We start from the raw sequence: 20,072 nt of genomic DNA on the forward strand, positions 1-20,072 counted from the left end.
TTGGCTGGTGCGAGCCGCAAGGTAGTTCCTACATACAGACAGGGCAAAACAGAGATTATGTTTCGGACATCAGTGCTTGTGAACAGACAAACAGATGGCGATTGTGAGAGACATAATAAACGTACAATGATAAAACATATATCAATGGAAAGGCCAGAAATTCCACATATGGACGTTGGCATGAGATTTGAGACAGATTAATGTATACGATGCAGTAGCATAACATATGGGAAATGGCGAGACGTTTGGCATCTTCACAAACAGAAACATACATACAGTTTGATACAGAAGATTCGGCGGAACATTATGAGTACATGACTGGAATGCTTGCATGGCAATGCAAGTAGTGGTGATTGTACATGAATCGAGGCAGCAATGGTTAGAGAGAAACAGACAGAAATATTGTATGGTAGAAGTTGCGTTCCTTCGAGCGGTCCCCTCCAGCTGACGTGCGGGAGGGAGAGAGAGAAAGCGGATGCCTTGTCTTGTTTTCTCTATGGATGATTCACACACACACGTGCGACCATAAGACTGCCAATGCGGTCTCTTACACTAACATTTACAATGGTGTAAAGTTAAGTTTTTGTTCGTTACATTACATTTTTGGGTTCTTTAAGGTTTTTTCAGCATTACATAGTCATATACCAGATCGTAATAAACTTTTTTTCAAACTTATTTCTACGACTGTTGACAAACACAAATATGTTTCTAATCATATTATTCAGAAATTAAAGAAAAATTGGAATATTATCACAAGGAAAGCCAGAAAAATGATGATCCAAGGACCATCGTAACTTAAGACATCGCAAGTATGTTTAGTACATCTGGGCCCTACATTGCAAATATACATTTTCAGTAGGCTATTACAGATGACTGAACTAAATGAGTTTTCAGTTCTTTCGACCTGCAACAAAAAGACTCCTGTTTGCATCTTTTAAAGTAAGATGAAGGCTGATGCGTATAAAGAGGCTGACAGAGAAGAACCTGCAGTTGCACACAGAACACGCTAAAAACTTTCCCTGCATCTTCTCCTCCAAGCCCGTCACAGGTCTGTAGTGAACTCTGCTTATGTAGTAAATGTCAGAAACCATCTTTCTATACTCGTTTTCCATCTGAGCAATCATGTCGTAAAGGACTGTGCTTGGCACAATTAGCTCCTCTCCTAGTGTGTTACCATAACGAAAGGAAAGGAAAACATGAACAGGGGTTGTGGATCAAGAGTACTTTGAAGCTTTGCCCAGCATTCTCTACACCTTGTGACGAATCTTATGCATAATGAAACTGACTGTACTGGTACAGGAATTGGCAGAGAAGAATGTGTGACATTCACTTCAGATTTTACAAAGCCTGAAGCCCCAATATTGTTCAGAGTTACCAAGAAGGTATCAATGTCTTCTTGGCAGTTAGCACCAGCACTTGGAACCATAATAGCATCCACCATGACTTGGCGGAATGCACTCCTGAACTGACATGCATCTGGGTTGTCCCTGTACCCACCTTTGCCCTGAATTATTGAAAATAAATTCTCTAAACACTCTTGATTGAATCTGTTGGTTAGGTAAGACAGCCTGTACTCTGAATGTAACTCATCCCACTATTGTAACAGACCTTTGATTGCCATCTGGCACCCAGAGAGGCAAGGTAGCCTTGTGGACCAAGTGATTTGATACCACCCAACCATGTGAGGCAGTTAACTAGAAATTCCTTGTGACCTGATTTCAGACTCATGGCATGTGGCACTTGTGCATTACTGGTACGAGTTCTGCTATTGAAACAGCTGAACAACCGGTCCATCTTCTCAACGAAGTCTGTGTACTCTCAAATTAACACACAATACATTCTTCATCATGAGCATTTGACAGTTTGTGAAAGGGTGTCATATCAACCAAATTAATTAATTAATTAAATATATAGTAATGTAATAATTTAAACAAACTTTTACTTAGCACATTTCTCCTCATACCACAGTACACCACTTGTGCTCAATTTTTACAGGAAAGTTTGTGTGACAACAGGAGCAGAGGAAGAATAATGTAACAATGCAAGAAAGAAGACAACGAAAAAAGTGACAAGAAAGAAGAGTCGAGAAAGAAGACCACCCAAAGAAGAATCAAGAAAGAAGAAATCTAAGCGATTATGACAGAGTTTCCGGAAAACCCAATTAAACATACAAACACTGCTATATGAAATAGCTTGAGCAGTGAGAGAATGCCTGATTCGCTACAACAACACTCAGTAACCATTGTAGTGTCTCGAGAAAACATGGTGAATGAAACAACCAAAGCAGAGTTTAGAGTACAGTATACGCTTTGGTCAAAAGAACAACGAGAGAATAACCATCCACATATCTTATAATTTCGTTAGTGTGAACTTAGTTTTGATAAAATGTAACTGAAAACATATCACTCACCTTTTCTTGTCTTTGGGGAATCAAAAAAATGACAACTCGGGCCTTTTCTTTGTTGAATTACGGCAATTAACTGCAGCACAGAACTGTGTCCCTGTCATGTTGTTGACATTTTCCAAGTCCAATTACGCGCCCGCCGGTAGAGGCGCCACAGTCGCCGCAGTTACAATGGGGAAGCATGAGTGTCCTCTCTTTACTTTTCTATACTCTTTGCTATTATGACGAGAGAAAACGCCTACTAATACTTTCATTTCTGCAGTTCCGCAACTGCCAAAGACCAGCGAGTTCGACTGAAGAAGTGTCGTGTGTGGGATCTCGGCGAGAAAACCAAGGTAGGAAAAGGAAACGTCAGTGTAAAGTCTGCAATGAAGGTTTGTGCTGCTCTCTGCTTAGAGGTTTAGTACACACGCACACACATACGCACAAAGAACACTAAGACCCAAAACTTTGCACGCCTTCGGAATAGCCTACTGTTCTGTTCTTATCTAAGAAATTTGACTTACTTGTCAGATAACATGGTATGTAAATTCACTTTAGTGTTTGATTACGACTGCCTTATTAGGAAGATAAAGCTTCCTTTCCATATACTGTATGTTGAAAAGCATTTCATTTTTAAAACTACATTTTTGGAAATCTCAAAAAAGCCAGAGTAAAGTGATGCAAAGGGAGAGATACAGAACATGAAAATTCGACACATTCATTTATTTAAATAGCTTCTAGTAACCAAACCAAAAATTGCATTATTTCCTTTGTGATGGAAATGTAGAGAACATCTGCAAGGACTGGGATATGAGTGACATACTGGCTGGGTGTTTACTGGTTTTATTGGTTGTTCCTTACTGAGATGAATGTTATGTACAGAATCTTCGATGTTATTGACGCGTGCGAGCGGTAATGTAGCGTCTACACACAGACAGGTAAAACAGACATAAAAGGTTCAGACATCTGTGTTTGTCAGCAGACAAACAGATGGCGATATCAAGAGACATGATTAACATACAGTGATGAAACATATATCAATGGAAAGGCCAGGAAATTCAACATATGGCCAATTGCTTGAGATTCAAGGCAGATTAATGGATACAATGCAGTAGCATAATACATGTGAAATGGAGAGACATTTGGCGTGTTCACAAACAGAAACATACATACAGTTTGATGCAGAAGATTCGTTGGAACATTATGAGTACATGATTAGAATGCTTGCATAGCAATGCAAGTAGTGGTGATTGTACATACAGTAAGACAACAATGGTTAGGGAGAAACAGACGGAAATATTGAAAGGTTGAAATCGCGTTCCTATAGAGAAAGAAAACGAGACGCTCCTGTTTTGTCCAGTCCATTCCGATGATGACGATTGACGAACACACGAACACACACGTGTGTGGAAGAGACAGCGTCGGGGCTCTTACACATCTACTGTATTTTGAGAGAATGTGCTTCAAGAACCAGAAAGTCATTGCAATACAGCATTTTTTGTTTGTTTGTTTTTACTGTGCATGACGCGACATAATGGTCGTTGCCATTCCTGTACAAGTGAGATCGGAGTGAGTAGATCGGCATGCTAACAATGAGAGGCATTTTCATTTCCAGCCGGAGGATTGTCGGCCTAAACAGGAAGTTGTCATACATCTGGTATCCAAACTTTCCCCAAGTGATGGCTGCACACCGCGCCCAAAAGAAGCAACTCATACATTATTTAGTGCAGCAGATAATTGCATATTTCATAAGAATCGTTCAGATAGTGAAACAAGCATGAAATTTTGCACAAGTGCTCTTTAAAGTTCCCTCTATCAGAAAAGGGCGCTGGCCACGCAAAAATTTAATATGGCGGCCAAATTCCAAGATGGCGGCCAGTATCGACAGATTTTGGCTAATTTTTCACTAGAATGGCATGTATTTGCTTTAGCAATATGGTAAAGCTCTTCCATACTATTTCTTGTGAATATTATGTTTCTGTAGCTTCCCAGTACAGTTTACCTTTAAATATGGGGGTTATATGGCTGCCAAGAAAGGTAGAAACAATAATTATAATGAGAAATAATGCCCGTTCAACAATTATCGTTTTAAGCATGGATCTTGGTTTCTGTGGTTTTAGATCCTAATGAGGCCATCTCTTTCGAATAACTCATCAATTTTGAAGGAAAATTAATAAATGTAAAAGAGTGTATGTCTGCACACAACCAGGGCACACTGGTGACATCACTGCTGTGTAACTCAGCATGGGGTTCAGTGCCAGCTAATCCAGCTTTACTAATCCTGTAGTCTTAGACTAGTAGTTGTAGTATAGTTTAGTTTAGTGTCCCAAATGCTTTCTAACAGCCCCAGACCAGCTATAGTTAGATAGCCGCACCTGAATAGACAGGATGTGCCAGCCGAGAGCCGAGCCAAGGGTATGGGGGCTGTACATGATGGTTCATGTACTTACCCGGATGGTGTACAGATCACACGGGACTTAAATGGCACTGGATGAATGATCGGGCTAGGTGTAGGGAGACCGAACCTAGTTGAATCCCATACAGGAATGTGTGCTTTGTTTAAGGTGGTAAAAGGATAACCCTCGGCCTTAATCAAAAGTGAAATCATGGCAGAATGTGATGCCAATCCAATATTGAGCAGTAGAAAAACAAGCTGAGTTTGTGTTGTCTTTGTCAGAAGGACAAAAGAGGTGAGCACTCTGACATCACCTCCAAGTCATCATGTCCTAGACCATGATGGGTACACAATGCTGGCAAGGAACATTCCCATGTTCAGTGAAATTAATGAAATGCCACTGATAATGGATCCAGCAAGGCTGGATGAAGGTGATGCATAGAGGCCACTCTCAGGAAAAAATGCAGCAAAATACCATGTGAACTCTCGCTTGTTGTTTAACAACACTAAACTGGACCGTGCAAGAAAGCGACAATCCAATGACCAGACCAGCAACACTGAGACTAGTCGTGCAAACTGCACCGAACCAGTCATGACAATGAAGTTTGCATTTTCTGTGAGAAAGTGGCACCTGCATCTGATCTCAGACAGGCTAGTACTAAGGGCCTTGACTTGAAATTGCGTGAATGTGCAGAGATACTTTAGTGATGGCAAGCTCCTTGCTAAGTTGACTGGTGGGGATGTCATTGCACAGGAGTTTAAGTATCACCATGCCTGTCTTTGTGCCCTCTACAACAGAAAAGGTCCTACCTGAGGAGCCTTGAGAAAGACCAAGGTAGCACTGAGTCAGAATCAGATGTGTATCCACTAGTTCTGTCAGAACTGATGACATACATTGTTGAAAACAACCTTTGTTCAGATGATCCAGTCACATTTCGGCTGGCAGATATTTGCCACCTCTACCAACAACGTCTGGAACAATTAGGTGTAGAGTCACCAAGTGTAAATTCCACGAGACTCAAAGACAAACTTCTGGCAGAAATTCCAGAACTTGAGGCTCATAAATCTGGCAGAGATGTATTACTTGCATTTCAAAAGGATGTGGGAAAAGCACTTGCTCAATCATCTGATCTTTCAGAGGCAGTTATCATTGCTAAAGCAGCAAATATTCTCAGAAAGTCTATACTTGATCATCAGTCACGGTTTGATGGCACATTTTCTGAGGCTTGTGTAATGAAATTCTGTGCCTCCTCTCCTGCTCCAGTTTGTAGGGATGGTTGAGCATGGGGCTGACATCAAGTCACAGTTACGATTTGGAGCATCAAAGTCAGACCAGGCCATTGCACAGCTCATGCAGTTCAACTGCTACTCCCTGGATACAAAGAGGGAGCAACAACTCATAGACACTCCAAAGACAGAGAAACACCATTCCCAGTCTACATGGGACTCTCAGTCTATGCCAAAACCAGGAAGAGAAACCTGGTTGAAATGCTACATCAGTATGGCCTCAGTATCTCTTATGACAGAGTACTAGAGGTCTCTGCACAGTTAGGGAGATGCCACAGTTAGCAAATATGTGGAGGAGGGTGTGGTCTGTCCCCAGTACTGCGAAAAGGGTTGTTCACCACTGCAGTGATGGACAACATCGACCACAACCCATCTGCAACTACTGCCACTACCTCCTTCCATGGAACTAGCATCTCCATATTTCAGCACCCCACCAAGGAGAACACTGGACAGGAAAGACAGCAACTAAAGTTTGCACCTGAGAAAGTGAGGTCGGTGCCTGAATTGCCGGACACATTCACAAACATCTCACCAGCTTCCTTTCAAACAAAGAACCCTGTGCCACCAAACACTGCAATACCAAAGCCACCCACAGATATCTTGGGGCCACAGCTTGCACTGGAGTATCAGTGGCTAGACAAGGTCATAGTCACCCAGGAAATAGATGATGCAGTGAATCTGACGTGGTCAGCTCATCACGCTTCAATGAAGAGAAGCCCAGAATTTGAAGTAACCATAACTTCATTGCTTCCTCTCCTGCGTGATCAGGCTCATTCTGTTGCTACGATCAAACACGTGATGCAGAAAGTGCAGGATGTCACTGATTTTCTGAACCCTGGCCAGATACCCATAATCACAGCTGATCAGCCAATCTATGCCGTAGCAAAGCAGGTGCAGTGGCAGTGGCCTGATCAGTATGGCGAAGACAAGTATCTGGTAATGTTTGGTGGTTCGCACATTGAGATGGCAGCAATGACATCTCTTGGTACTCTTCTTCATGGCAGTGGTTGGACAGGAGCTCTGGTGGAGGCAGGAGTTGCTTCATCTGGAACTGCAGAATCCTTCCTGTCAGCTGCAAGTGTAACCAGGACACGGCAGATGCACCAGGTTACAGCCTCTAGTTTGTACAAACCCTGAGGACAGCATACACTGACTACTGTGCTGAGAAAGCAAACAACAATGAGCAGGCATTAGAGTTTGAGGAGTGGTGTGACCTTCTGAAGACAGCAGAGTCCACAGTTCCACTTCTGGCACATGGTGTTGTCTATGGAACTTGTGATATTCCTACTGATCAGGTCCTTCCGTGAGGCCAATTTTGTCCTCTACTGCAGGCATTGCATGAGCTGATACCCTACTTCTTTTCCAACAATAATACAAACTATGCTCGTTGGCTGCCTATTCACCTCAGGGACATGCTTACCCGAGAGAGTTCACACCAGAGTTGCACAAGGAGTTCAAGGCTGGCAACTTGTTTGTGCACAAGACCAGTCGCAGTTCAGCAATGGCTCTTGACCAAGCTCATGAGCAGACCAATGCCTTTATAAAGGCTGATGGCGGAGCCATTGGGCTGACTGAAGATCCGTCAGCACTCAGAAGATGGATGGTGGCTGGCCCAGAGATCATCCGCTTGGTGTCTGCATACGAAACAGAGGTTCAAAGTAAGGGAGTCTAATGAGCAGACAACACACCATGAACAAAACACCTCATGCGCAGAAGACATTCTTGGAGAGAGTCAGCAAGCTGTCATTGGCTTTGCAACACTTGGGAAGTCCTTTTCAGGAAGAGAGCCAGGATCTGTATTCCATTGACAACAAAGACATTGCCCACCCCAGCTCAGCAGAACTTCTACAGACACACACCTTGACAGAGGCCGCACTAAATTTCAGAAGTTTTCAGACTCTTTGGCAAACAATGCAGTCTCCTTCTATGAGCCGATAAAGAAGAACAGAACTGACTTCTTCAGGCAAGAAGCTGCTCCTGTAGAACAGTCAAAGCAGAAACTTCTGAAGGAGGATTGCCAGCTTTTCTCAAAGCTATTTATATCCTGTCAGAGCCGTGAATGTGATCTGCAGGAATTCTTCCAGCACGAGAATCAAACATTCCCAGCTTCCCTTAGTGAGGGTGGTAGGCTGTACACATGTCAGAAGTCTCAGCTGACCTCGGTCCTGAGAGTCATGTTACACTAGAAGACAAAGAACCAAAGACTGATGTCCTCATTGTAGATGGATCAGCTTTGGTCCATGCCTCTTGCCACCAAAGAAAGGAAAGACCTTTGAGGGCTATGCACTTTGTGACTTCTTGCCTGTGATACAATCCTATAGCAGCAAGTACACATCATCACATCTTGTATTTGATGTATACAATACATCCAGCCTCAAAGCTGAGACCAGGCTCCAACGTGGTCAAGGAGGAAGGCGCAAGGTGACAGACAAGAACACAATTCCATCCAACTGGCGCAATTTCCTAAGACACGATGCCAACAAGACAGAGTTGTTCCAGTTCCTGGCAGACAAAGTTGCCCAGATGTTCTGCCACAAATGTTGTCATTGCCACGAAAGGGTCTGCTGTCCTCAGCACTCATGAGGCTAGTCTTCAGGGACTGGAAAAGTGCTCTCATGAGGAAGCTGACACCTGCATCTTTCTCCATGCCAAATATGCCACAGAACATGGAGCCAAGACCATCACGGTTAAAGCAAATGACACAGATGTTCTTGTCGTTGCAGTCAGTGCTTTCTCCACTCTCCACAATCTAGGGCTAGAGAAGCTATGGGTGGCATTTGGCCAAGGCCAGAGCCTGCGCTGGATTGCTGTGCATGACCTGTGCAACTCTGTGCCAGGAGAAGGTGAATGGCATGCTCTTCTTCCATGCGTTCACAGGCTGTGATACAGTGTCAGCCTTCCGAGCAAGGGCAAGAAGACCGCCTGGCAGACATGGAACATCTTTCCAGAGGCCTCCACTGTGTTCTCCAAACTGAGTCACTACCCTCTCAGAGTGGAAGAGAGTGACCTGAAGGTCCTGAGAGGTTTGTCATACTTATGTATGAAAGATCCAGCACTGCTGGCACTGTGGATGAGGCTAGACTTGATATGTTTGCCAGAAAACAAAGGGCATATGAGGCCATTCCACCAACCAGGGAGCTCTCCTCCAACACACCAAGGCGTGGGCGCGTACCAGGCTGGTTGTGTGTGGGGCAGGCCACCCAGTGTCAGCCACAGCCAGAGAACCCTGCTGAGTGGGGATGGCAAAAGTCTGGTGAAGCATGGCAAGTCCTCTGACAACCAACTCGCCCTTAGCCAAGAGTTGCCAACAGCTACCAAATGTGGATGCAAAGCAGGCTGTCGGGAAAGGTGCAAGTGCTACAAGCTGGGTCTTCCCTGCACAGCTCTGTGCACTTGCAAATGTGAAGTCTAGATAAATATTGCCTCTCTTCAGTAGATAATCTAGCTTGAGCATCCAACGTGTCATGCTATGCCTACCTTCTTATCCTCGAATTTTTCAAAGGTGTAGGTTGAGAGACCTATACATAGATTGGTTGTGTTTAGTCCGTATTTCTCTTCTTTTCTTTTTATGGTTACAGTCTTAGACACAATGTTGTATGTGACCATACCATTACTATTTCAGTTGAAAATAGCATATTAGTTAAACTGTCTGATCACATGAATATACCATTAAATAAAAAACAGTTGGTCTCTATGTCTGCTAGCGCTGTGGATAGAAAAACTTTTATGGCAACCATTTTGTACGCCATCTTGGTTACAATTCATTTAGTAAGGGTTTTCAATAAAATGTGTGGTATGGAACATTTTTATAACCTAAAAGTCGAGGTTTAAAAAAACTGGCATATTCCATCCAATAGATGCTCCCAAACCAGTGAATCTCAAATAGATGGCGGCCATTTTGAAAAATAGCCGCCATCTTGGATTTTCAGGTGGCCAGCGCCCTTTTCTAAGAGAGCGTAGTCTTAGGAATGTTTGTGCCAAATTTCATGCTTGTTTCACTATCTGAACGATTTTTACAGCAATCTGCTGCACTAATTATGATGATACGGTGAAGAGGAGCTTCCGGTGATATTCTCACAATTATCTTCATATCAAATGAGAAAATTGTGGTAATGACAACAAAAAAATATAATTCTGGTGTAAAAAGATTTCTTTACAATTTTGTTCGTCTGGAAGAGAGTAACAATGCCACATTGTTTTTCTCTTGGAATAAATTCTACTATTTTATATTAAAAAAAACGAAGAAATCGAGAAGTTAAGCCGCACAGAGTGGCTTTTATATATATATATATATATATATATATATATATATATATATATATATATATATATATGTATGTGTGTGTGTGTGTGTGTGTGTGTGTGTGTGTGTGTGTGTGTGTGTGTGTACTTTAGCAGAGAACATCTGATCGTTTTATATTTATAAAGATGAGTGCGTCCACTAACCATAAAATATATTTATATTAGTTACAATGATGCATTTTTAATGTTAGATTTAGAGTGAAAAGTAAATAAGTATATATATATATAATATATATATATATATATATATATATATATATATATATATATATATATATATATATATATATATATATATATATATATATAAATATATATATAAACTCAGATAGCCAAAGGCATTGATTGCGTTGTTGACGAGTATCAGTTCACGACACCGTTGCCAGATACCCTTTTCGAGTTAGAGCTTGATTTATGTATTTTGTGTGTGTGTGAGTGTGTGCATATTCGTATTAAGCAAATTTTTACCCTTTGCACGTAGTAAAAATTGCCTTTGCGTTCCTTGAATTAAGATTGGAAGAAAAAGAAAAATCTCGTCATTCACTTTCCTTTAGAAATAAGGTTAGCGAAGTGATCATATTAAAGAGTGTGAGGAAATCGAGAGGCTAAGAAGTTGTATATAATATATATATATATATATATATATATATATATATATATATATATATATATATATATATATATATATATATATATATATATAACACTAGCTATGGATCAGGGAGGGCACCTGGGCATGTGCCCCCATGAAAAATAATGGCAAAATAATAATATTGAATATTTGGATAATAATAACATAAAAAGAAATATAAAAAATGGGAGAAAATAAAAATATATATATAATAATAAGATAATAATAATATATTGATATATAGATATATATATATATATATATATATATATATATATATATATATATATATATATATATATATATATTTATATATAGTTATATATATATATATATTTCTGATATATATATATATATATATATATATATATATATATATATATATATAATTCAAGAGGAACTTGGATTTCGTTACAGTGATTATGACATGCAGAATCTGCAATGAACATACCACGATAGACTGATGCTAAGAAAACCATTATTTCTCTAGTTTATTGTTATTGTCATGGTGATTATCATACTTATGTGACTACGTGAATTTGCCACGGAAGAGGATTGATGAGTGATATTTATGAACTTTATCTGTCGAGAAATCCGAAGTGATGAGGCGGGGTCGGGGCGGGGGAGGGGGGAGGGTGTGGCGGAAGAAACGGAAAGTGATCAGGCTTTGTTGATGAGACTGCGATCGTTGGTTCTCTTTCTTTCTGCGGCTTATCTGTTGCTACAACTGATTTATATTTGATCTGACTCATTCTGTTTTCCGCAAGAAGAAAATGACGTTGATACTTAGAAAAGAAAAGGTCGTTTATCAGCTCATATCTGACTGTCTTTTACCGAAAGGGACAATGAACTATGGTGGACAACCAGAAATGCCACAAATTCTATATTTTCTCTCCAAGTCTGATAGACAGAGATTTGTGAAACGAAACAGTGTAGTTTTACGTCATGTGGCGTTCAGTAACATGTCACTAGACAGTAAGATCTCGCAAATGCTACTCTGTTTTGAAATGAATTCAAATACTGCAATAATGGGTACCAATAAACGTTTGCTCTTGATGATTGTACTTACTCTGATGAATGGAAATATTCGTGAAGTAGGCTATATATATCCGGCCTTGAGAGAGAAAGAGATGGCTCACCTCTCCACGTAACACTGGGTCTGAAAGCCAGACGCTGCACTGGGTAAGACTCTCCCACAGCAGGAGCGGAAAGACAATGCTAGATAGTCAGGGATGAACTGGGACACGCGAGGCGCTGTGGTGGACTCCAGGCATAATTCCCTAACTCGCTAGACTTTCTCCGAAGGACCTTGGTGACGTCGACAACACCTGAACGGGTGGGTGGCCGGTCCTTTCTCTAGGCCTTGACTCTTATTCTCAATTAAGATCTGGTTTCGCGATGGAGCGTTTTAGCTTCTCGATTCCCTTTGATATTATACGTGATAACTAACCTGTAACATTTATATCTGTGGCACTGTCGACTAGACGACCCTAGTCCGTCACTTTTATTGTTCCTGTATGTCTCAGTTAACCAAGAGATGTTCTGACTTTTTTTTTTATGGTGCCAGTAGGCTACTGGCCATATTCATGAGTGGCTTCTGAACACCGTCGGTGTTTTCCCTTCTTTAGAATCACCTCATAGAATCTAAAGGACTGCTGAACACACGAAATTAACACTGAGCTGTATTGAAGATCTTTAACAAGGGAATAGTTTGTGTTTAAGCGCATGTATTTGGGCAGATCAAGCCGGCAACATGTCCCGTAGGGGTTAGTGCACCTAACGTGGTGCACTGTAGGCATTACTTAAGGGTCTTTGCAGCGTCCCTTCGGCCCCTAGCTGCAACCTCTTTCATTCTGTTTACTCTAACACCGTTCAAACACTTTCTTCCATCTGACTTTCCACCCTCTCTATCAGTTGGTTCATAGTGCAACTGCGAGGCTTTCCTCCTGTTACACCTTTCAAGCCTTCTTACTTCAATTTTCCTTCTAGCGCTGAATGGCCACATAGGTCCCAGCGCTTGGCCTAAATTTTATTCTATTCTAAGCCGGCATCAGTTTAAAATCAGCTGTTCACTTCTGCTGTATTCAGGTTTGTGTAAGGAGACCAGAACCTATACAAAAAACAAAAGATTCCTTCCTTGCATAAACGCAAACCCCTTTACCAGGATTATGTTCTTGAAAAATAAAAAGTTTGAAAGCTAGTTGAGAGAGAGAGAGAGAGAGAGAGAGAGAGAGAGAGAGAGAGAGAGAGAGAGAGAGAGAGACTCTAGCAGCAGCAACTGCATGGGCATGGAGAGCGATTATCCGTGCCAATTCTCGGTCCGTGCGACTGTGACGCGAACTGCGAACACATCACTGCAGTGAGTGTTGTTTATGTTGTCAGTCTAAATTCGAGGCTCGAGCGAATTGTGGCGCCATCTGCAGCATTTGAAGCATTGTCTGTCCGAGATTATTCTTCCTCACATGCCCAATTAATGCAAGATCTTTGTTCATGTTGACAAGCCTCATCGTTGCAAGAGAATTCAGTCCTCCAAGTTCTTTAATGGGAAGATCATTTATTCTGTAGGCATCTTGCAAGTCAAGAAATGTGGTTATGAAAAATGAAAGTTAAAAAACCACATCCGCTTCCACCTCCAGTAGACGCTTCAGGTTGCCTACTACTATTTCTGTGAGTGTGTGTGTGTGTGTGTGTGTGTGTGTGTGTGTGTGTGTGTGTGTGTGAATGAGGAAGGAACGATGTGATTACAGCGAGTCGACATTTCCAGCAGCAGCACATAGGCTACAGTAGGAGCTCTATCGAAGATGTACGTACAGTGTGTTCATTATTTTCACAATTATTGTTTTCGTCAACCTTTGCTTTCTCGGTATAAGATTTTCTTTGGTTACAATGTTATCTGAAAATAAAGAATGTGTTGGTTCTGAAAGTAATAATCGAATAAGTGTAATTACTGATTGATTGATTGATTATGAAATTTAGGTCTTGAAGACCAAGCACCGGAAGCCCTCAGGATTATTCAGAATTTGGTGTGGATTTCTTGAAATGAAAAATGTCATCATATTTCAAGTGGTTTATTTATAAAGAATAAAAGTAGTGTATAAGATGCCTATTCTCTCAGGCAGTAACTTTCCCGATGAATCTGTTCTCACTCCCTCCCTCCCTCCACGCATAGGCTACTCGTACTACTTGAGTAGCTTACCCAGTTGTGGTTTTTCGTAGCTGTCACAAAGGACTAACTTAACAAGATATTTCACAAGAAAATGATAAAGAAGTCACTGAGCATGAAGGAAATAAAATAGCAATGATTAACCCATTACAGCAATAATTATAAAATAATAATATGTGGCAATACCAAATAAGTGGAACATATTGTTTTGAACATATCAAGAGGGCGATGTGTGTAACACATAATGAATTGACAACGACGTTAGGAGGTTCCATATGCTTTAGGGCCCCCATACACACAACGATAATTGCAACGATCATGGTTATCGCCAGTGTGTACGGGCCAATGCCAAAAGTGGGCAGGGCCAGGTGATCGGACGATTTTAGCCGCAGGTGACCTGACAGAACCAGGGGTTTATTTAGCGATACTCTTCAGTATGTCAGCAAAGCTTGAACCGAACGCATCTTGAAGGTTATCGGCCATATATAACATACTGTCCCCAAGTAGTACAGAATTCTGGACTGATTTTATTGAACTATATTATTAAGAACACCTGTGTCTTTAGAAAATGAAGTCTAAAGATTGTAGTGAAAAGGGAAGAGAAATAACACCTACATAATCCGACTCAAAAGTTGAAGAAGAAGGATGAGTCAGAACCAGAGATTTGGTTGTGAATAAAAGGTCAATCTCAAGACAGCCTACCACAAGGATATGAAAAAAAAGTCCAAGAAATCAGGAGCTGCAGCTGAAGATATACCTACAGTACACAGGCTACTCCCCCGACCCCTCACTACTGCGATTTCACCCATTTCAAAATGGACCAAGAAATGACAAAGCCTCCTTGCTCCAACTTAAGCATACATGAGACATTATGTACACTAAATTATTTACTCCTTGACATATTTTTTCATTTTCATCTCTAAATAATACAGAACATAATTATTCCTAAATTACACATCTAAAAAAATTAGCATTTAACATACGGTGATAATAGTGGGCTTACAGCTTGATCCTTTCTCTCATTTTGTGGTTAATTAACAACACCAAGAAAAAATATGTATAAAATCCTACAGCGAGGTTTCTGAAATATGAACGTTTTCAAGTGGTTTCTGGAAACAATGACATCCCTGACTCGAAATCCTTAGTCTGTGATGTCTGCGATCATAATATTATGCCAGGACGTAAACAGAGGTTCTGGGTCAGGTTGAAAGTCTTCTTATTTATGACTCATTTGTTCATATTAGTGTGGCGATATAGGGAAAAATTAGACAGGAAAGCATCAAGAGAAAGAGAGAGAAAAGAGAGAGAGAGACAGGGAAAATAAATGTCAGGCACGACATTAGTATCTCATTTATGGGATTTTAAAAAATACCCTCTTTGAAATAAAGATATTTTTAAAGCATTTGCATCGTTATCTGATGGGCATAACATGTTCCATTGGAATGAAAAACTCTTATTCAAGTGTTGTTGGTGAACTACATCTGAAGTCATGGTCAAGGGGATTCTGGTCTGAACGTTGTCTAAGAACACCTCATGAAACATCGGTAATGGTTTCCGAGCTCTTCATTACCTTTGCCACTCTCTCTCTCTCTCTCTCTCTCTCTCTCTCTCTCTCTCTCTCTCTCTCTCTCTCTCTCTCTCTCACTATTTTGCATTTCACGTACACCACCATCATAAACAGTCTTAGGCCTATATTTTTTAGTTGGATGAACATATCCTGCCTGCCTGACTGAGAAGAACTTAGGTATTACAGAAAATGAAGAAGAACTTTGTGAATAAATTCAGAACAACGGCACAACAGAAAGTGCAAGAACAGTCCCTGGCATTACAGAAACACTGTATCTCCCTGGCATTACAGAAACACTATATCTCCTGGAGAAGAACTAAATACAGAAACACTATATCCCCTGGAGAAGAACTTATGGGCAGAAACACTATATCCCTGGAGAAGGCTTTATTGCAGAAACACTATATCCCTGGAGGAAGAACTTATGGCAAACAGAAACACTATATCCCTGGAGAAGAACGATATCCCTGGAGAAGAAATCAAACACATATCCTACTTATGGCATTACAGAAACACTATATCCCCTGGAGAAGAACTTATGGCATTACAGAAACACTATATCGCCTGGATGGAAGAACTATATCCCTGGAGAAGAATGGCATTACAGAAACACTATATCCTGGAGAAGAACTGGCATTACAGAAACACTATATCCCTGGAGAAGAACTTATGGCATTGCAGAAACACTATATCCCTGGAGAAGAACTTATGGCATTACAGAAACACTATATCCCCTGGAGATGGCATTACAGAAACACTATATCCTGGAGAAGAACTTATGGCATTACAGAAACACTATATCCCCTGGAGAAGAACTTATGGCATTACAGAAACACTATATCCCCTGGAGAAGAACTTATGGCATTATCCCAGAGAAACACATTACAGAAACATATCCCCTGGAGAAGAACTTATGGCATTACAGAAACACTATATCCCCTGGAGAAGAACTTTGGCATTACAGAAAACACTTATCCCCTGGAGAAGAACTTATGGCATTACAAACACTATATCCCCTGGAGAAGAACTTATTACAGAAACACTATATCCCCTGGAGAAGAACTTATGGCATTACAGAAACACTATATCCCCTGGAGAAGAACTTATGGCATTACAGAAACACTATATCCCCTGGAGAAGAACTTATGGCATTACAGAAACACTATATCCCCTGGAGAAGAACTTATGGCATTACAGAAACACTATATCCCCTGGAGAAGAAGATATGGCATTACAGAAACACTATATCCCCTGGAGAAGAACTTATGGCATTACAGAAACACTATATCCCCTGGAGAAGAACTTATGGCATTACAGAAACACTATATCCCTGGAGAAGAACTTATGGCATTACAGAAACACTATATCCCCTGGAGAAGAACTTATGGACAGAAACACTATATCCCCTGGAGAAGAACATTATTACAGAAACACTATATCCCCTGGAGAAGAACTTATGGCATTACAGAAACACTATATCCCTGGAGAAGAAATGGCATTACAGAAACACTATATCCCCTGGAGAAGAACTTATGGCATTACAGAAACACTATATCCCCTGGAGAAGAACTTATGGCATTACAGAAACACTATATCCCTGGAGAAGATGGCATTACAGGCATCCCCTGGAGAAGAAAGGCATTAAAACACTATATCTCCTGGCTGACGTGTCAGATATTTCTGATGATGATGATGATGATTTTGCAGATGAAACAAATGACATCAACCAGGAAAATCATGATCTCATAAGTACATGATAGTGTAGTGGTGGTGGTACAATAGAGAGAGAGAGAGAGAGAGAGAGAGAGAGAGAGAGAGAGAGAGAGAGAATTGGCTACTAGCTGCTGAAAATTTGCTAAATAAAAATACAAACAATACATATACATATATATATATGTATTATATATATATATATATATATAATATATATATATATATATATATATATATATATATAAATATATATATATATATATATATATATATATATATATATATATATATATATATATATATATATATATATATATATATATATATATATATATATATATATATATATATATATATAAATATATATATATATATATATATATATATATATATATATATATATATATATATATGTTACGAACTGAGTTTCAGCCCTTAAGAAAAACACAGGATCTAGATGGAAATAATATTGGGGCTGCTCTGGACAGACACACACAAAGGAGGAGGAATAAACAAAATACAGGAGTTTGCTATAAAAATATATTTATAATTTTAAACTTAATAAAAATCTTAAGGAAAAACAAAGGTCATAACAAAATGAGCCAGGTCCGGGCCACGAAACACAAAAATAAATAAAGCAATATTACTTTACATCCAAAAAAAAAAGGAAGTACCAGCAGCAGTCGATACAAAAAAAAAAGCCATCTCCAACGAAGTCCACCAACGGGTGGCAACAGGCTGTATTGTCACGACGTCCAGCTGCCGTCTCGACAAAATACAAAGGACACGGGGCCACTGCACCCGTGCCAAAACCGCTGACAGGGTCTCCACCTGCGGCCAACAAACGACCTTCTCCGCTGGTGCGCTGCTCCAGCCTGGACACAAACACCGGCTGCCCAAGAAAACGTCCTCAAAGTCGAACTGCTGCTGGTACCCAAAGTTCTCATCCCCGAGAGAACAACCCGTTCGCTACTGCTGCCCGAACCTGACTAAAGGTTGGCGCCACGCCAACACAGACGTAAACACTCCTGTGAAAATAAGAGGAAGGATTAGCCAAATAAACAAACTACCGTACCGCCCATAAAACAACCAAAGATCTAATAATATATATATATATATATATATATATATATATATATATATATATATATATATATATGTATATATATATATATATATATATATATATATATATATATATATATATAAATATATATATATTATATATATATATATATATATATATATATATATATATATATATATATATATATATATATATATATATATATATATATATATATATATATATATATATATATATATATATATATATAATATATATATATATATATATATATATATATATATATATATATATATATATATATATATATATAGAGTTTTTACTCTGACCTACTTACTTTATTCCTGGCTCAGGATCCACTTCTAGGGTCTAGCTGGTGGACAGGGGATTATAGATTCTGACTGCAATTGCTAGGTCAGGTAGAAACTTACAAAGAAAATAGTTGGGCTGAAGGCCTTACTTCAGCAAGGAAATGTTGCAGATAAACACTTGGGTTCACATTAATTTGAATATATTTACAATAAAACACTTAGATCAGAAGACTGGGGAATAATAGGCAGGTAAAACAAAGTTCTGCCGAATGATCAAATACTGTACTACAGCAATTTAAAAAATACTGAATATCTAGTGGGTAATCCTCTTGAAAAGGACACTGTAGAGTAGCTTGCAGTGGCTATGCCCATGGCAAGGAGCACAACACAAGCAGTTGTTTCCACAGCTAACAACACTGTCTGCAATTGAGAACGCAAGCGATTATGTAGGGAAAAGTAACAATATCGGGCGAGTCGAGTGTCACACAGATGGTGCCAGGATATCTTGATTCTTGTGCGAGATGCTTATGTTAAAGTTACACACTGTCCAAACTAAATTGCGCTTAAGAAAAGAAAATGGAATTCAGTTAAAAGATCAAAAGATATGTGACTGTCGAAGTAACCTCAAATGAGGATGTTACCTTAGACGGAGTGATGGAGGGGCATTGTCGAATTTCACCAGGATTGGAAGGAAGATTTTACGGGGATGCACGGGTAAATAACTCGGAAGGCCAAAGGTGGCCACAAGGGACAAGCTCAAGAAGGAGCAGTCTAGGGGTAAGTGTGAAGGGTCTGCTACCAAGAGGGTTTCTGAGAGCGATGCTGTTGGTACTCCTCTTCTTATGACCTTGGTGGATTATTTTTGCTTTCCTCTCAGATGGCACTTGGAATGCTGGTGTCTGCTCGGGAGTCAAGATGGTGGCCAAGTCACATGGACCGCGACCTTCCGTTTTTTATGTCAAGGCCTCATGTGGACCTTCCAATCCAGGTGACCCTGGCAACCACGTGTTTGCTGGTTGCTATTGGGACACAACTTTTCACCCAGTCTTCATTCCAAAGCTGGTGCATCTGTGAGGCAGAATTTTCATCTCCATTCGGCTTCACCTGAAAGAGGTTTTTCAAGCAGTCACCAGGTCTAGGAAGATTACAAATTTACCTAAGGGGGAAGCATGGAGAGAATTAAGAAGGGGCTCCTTTCTCATGCCCTTCCTCAGCTAGTTATCAGTGTGA

The 20,072-nt window shown here is 40.1% G+C and overlaps 1 protein-coding gene across 2 annotated transcripts in view; it reads right to left on the reverse strand.

The window, feature by feature from the left end:
• LOC136826861 (Y+L amino acid transporter 2-like) overlaps positions 1–12,269 on the reverse strand; it is a 334,102-nt gene extending 321,833 nt beyond the window's left edge. The window contains exon 1 of one of the 2 annotated variants that reach the window (XM_067084355.1): positions 12,071–12,269. The gene's annotated coding sequence lies outside the window, so the exon portion shown is untranslated. The remainder of the gene's footprint in view (positions 1–12,070) is intronic. The other variant, XM_067084354.1, reaches the window with a different exon arrangement.
• Positions 12,270–20,072: the final 7,803 nt, after the last annotated feature.

This window comes from Macrobrachium rosenbergii, chromosome 41 (assembly GCF_040412425.1).
Source record: "Macrobrachium rosenbergii isolate ZJJX-2024 chromosome 41, ASM4041242v1, whole genome shotgun sequence".
NCBI classification, from domain to species: domain Eukaryota; kingdom Metazoa; phylum Arthropoda; class Malacostraca; order Decapoda; family Palaemonidae; genus Macrobrachium; species Macrobrachium rosenbergii.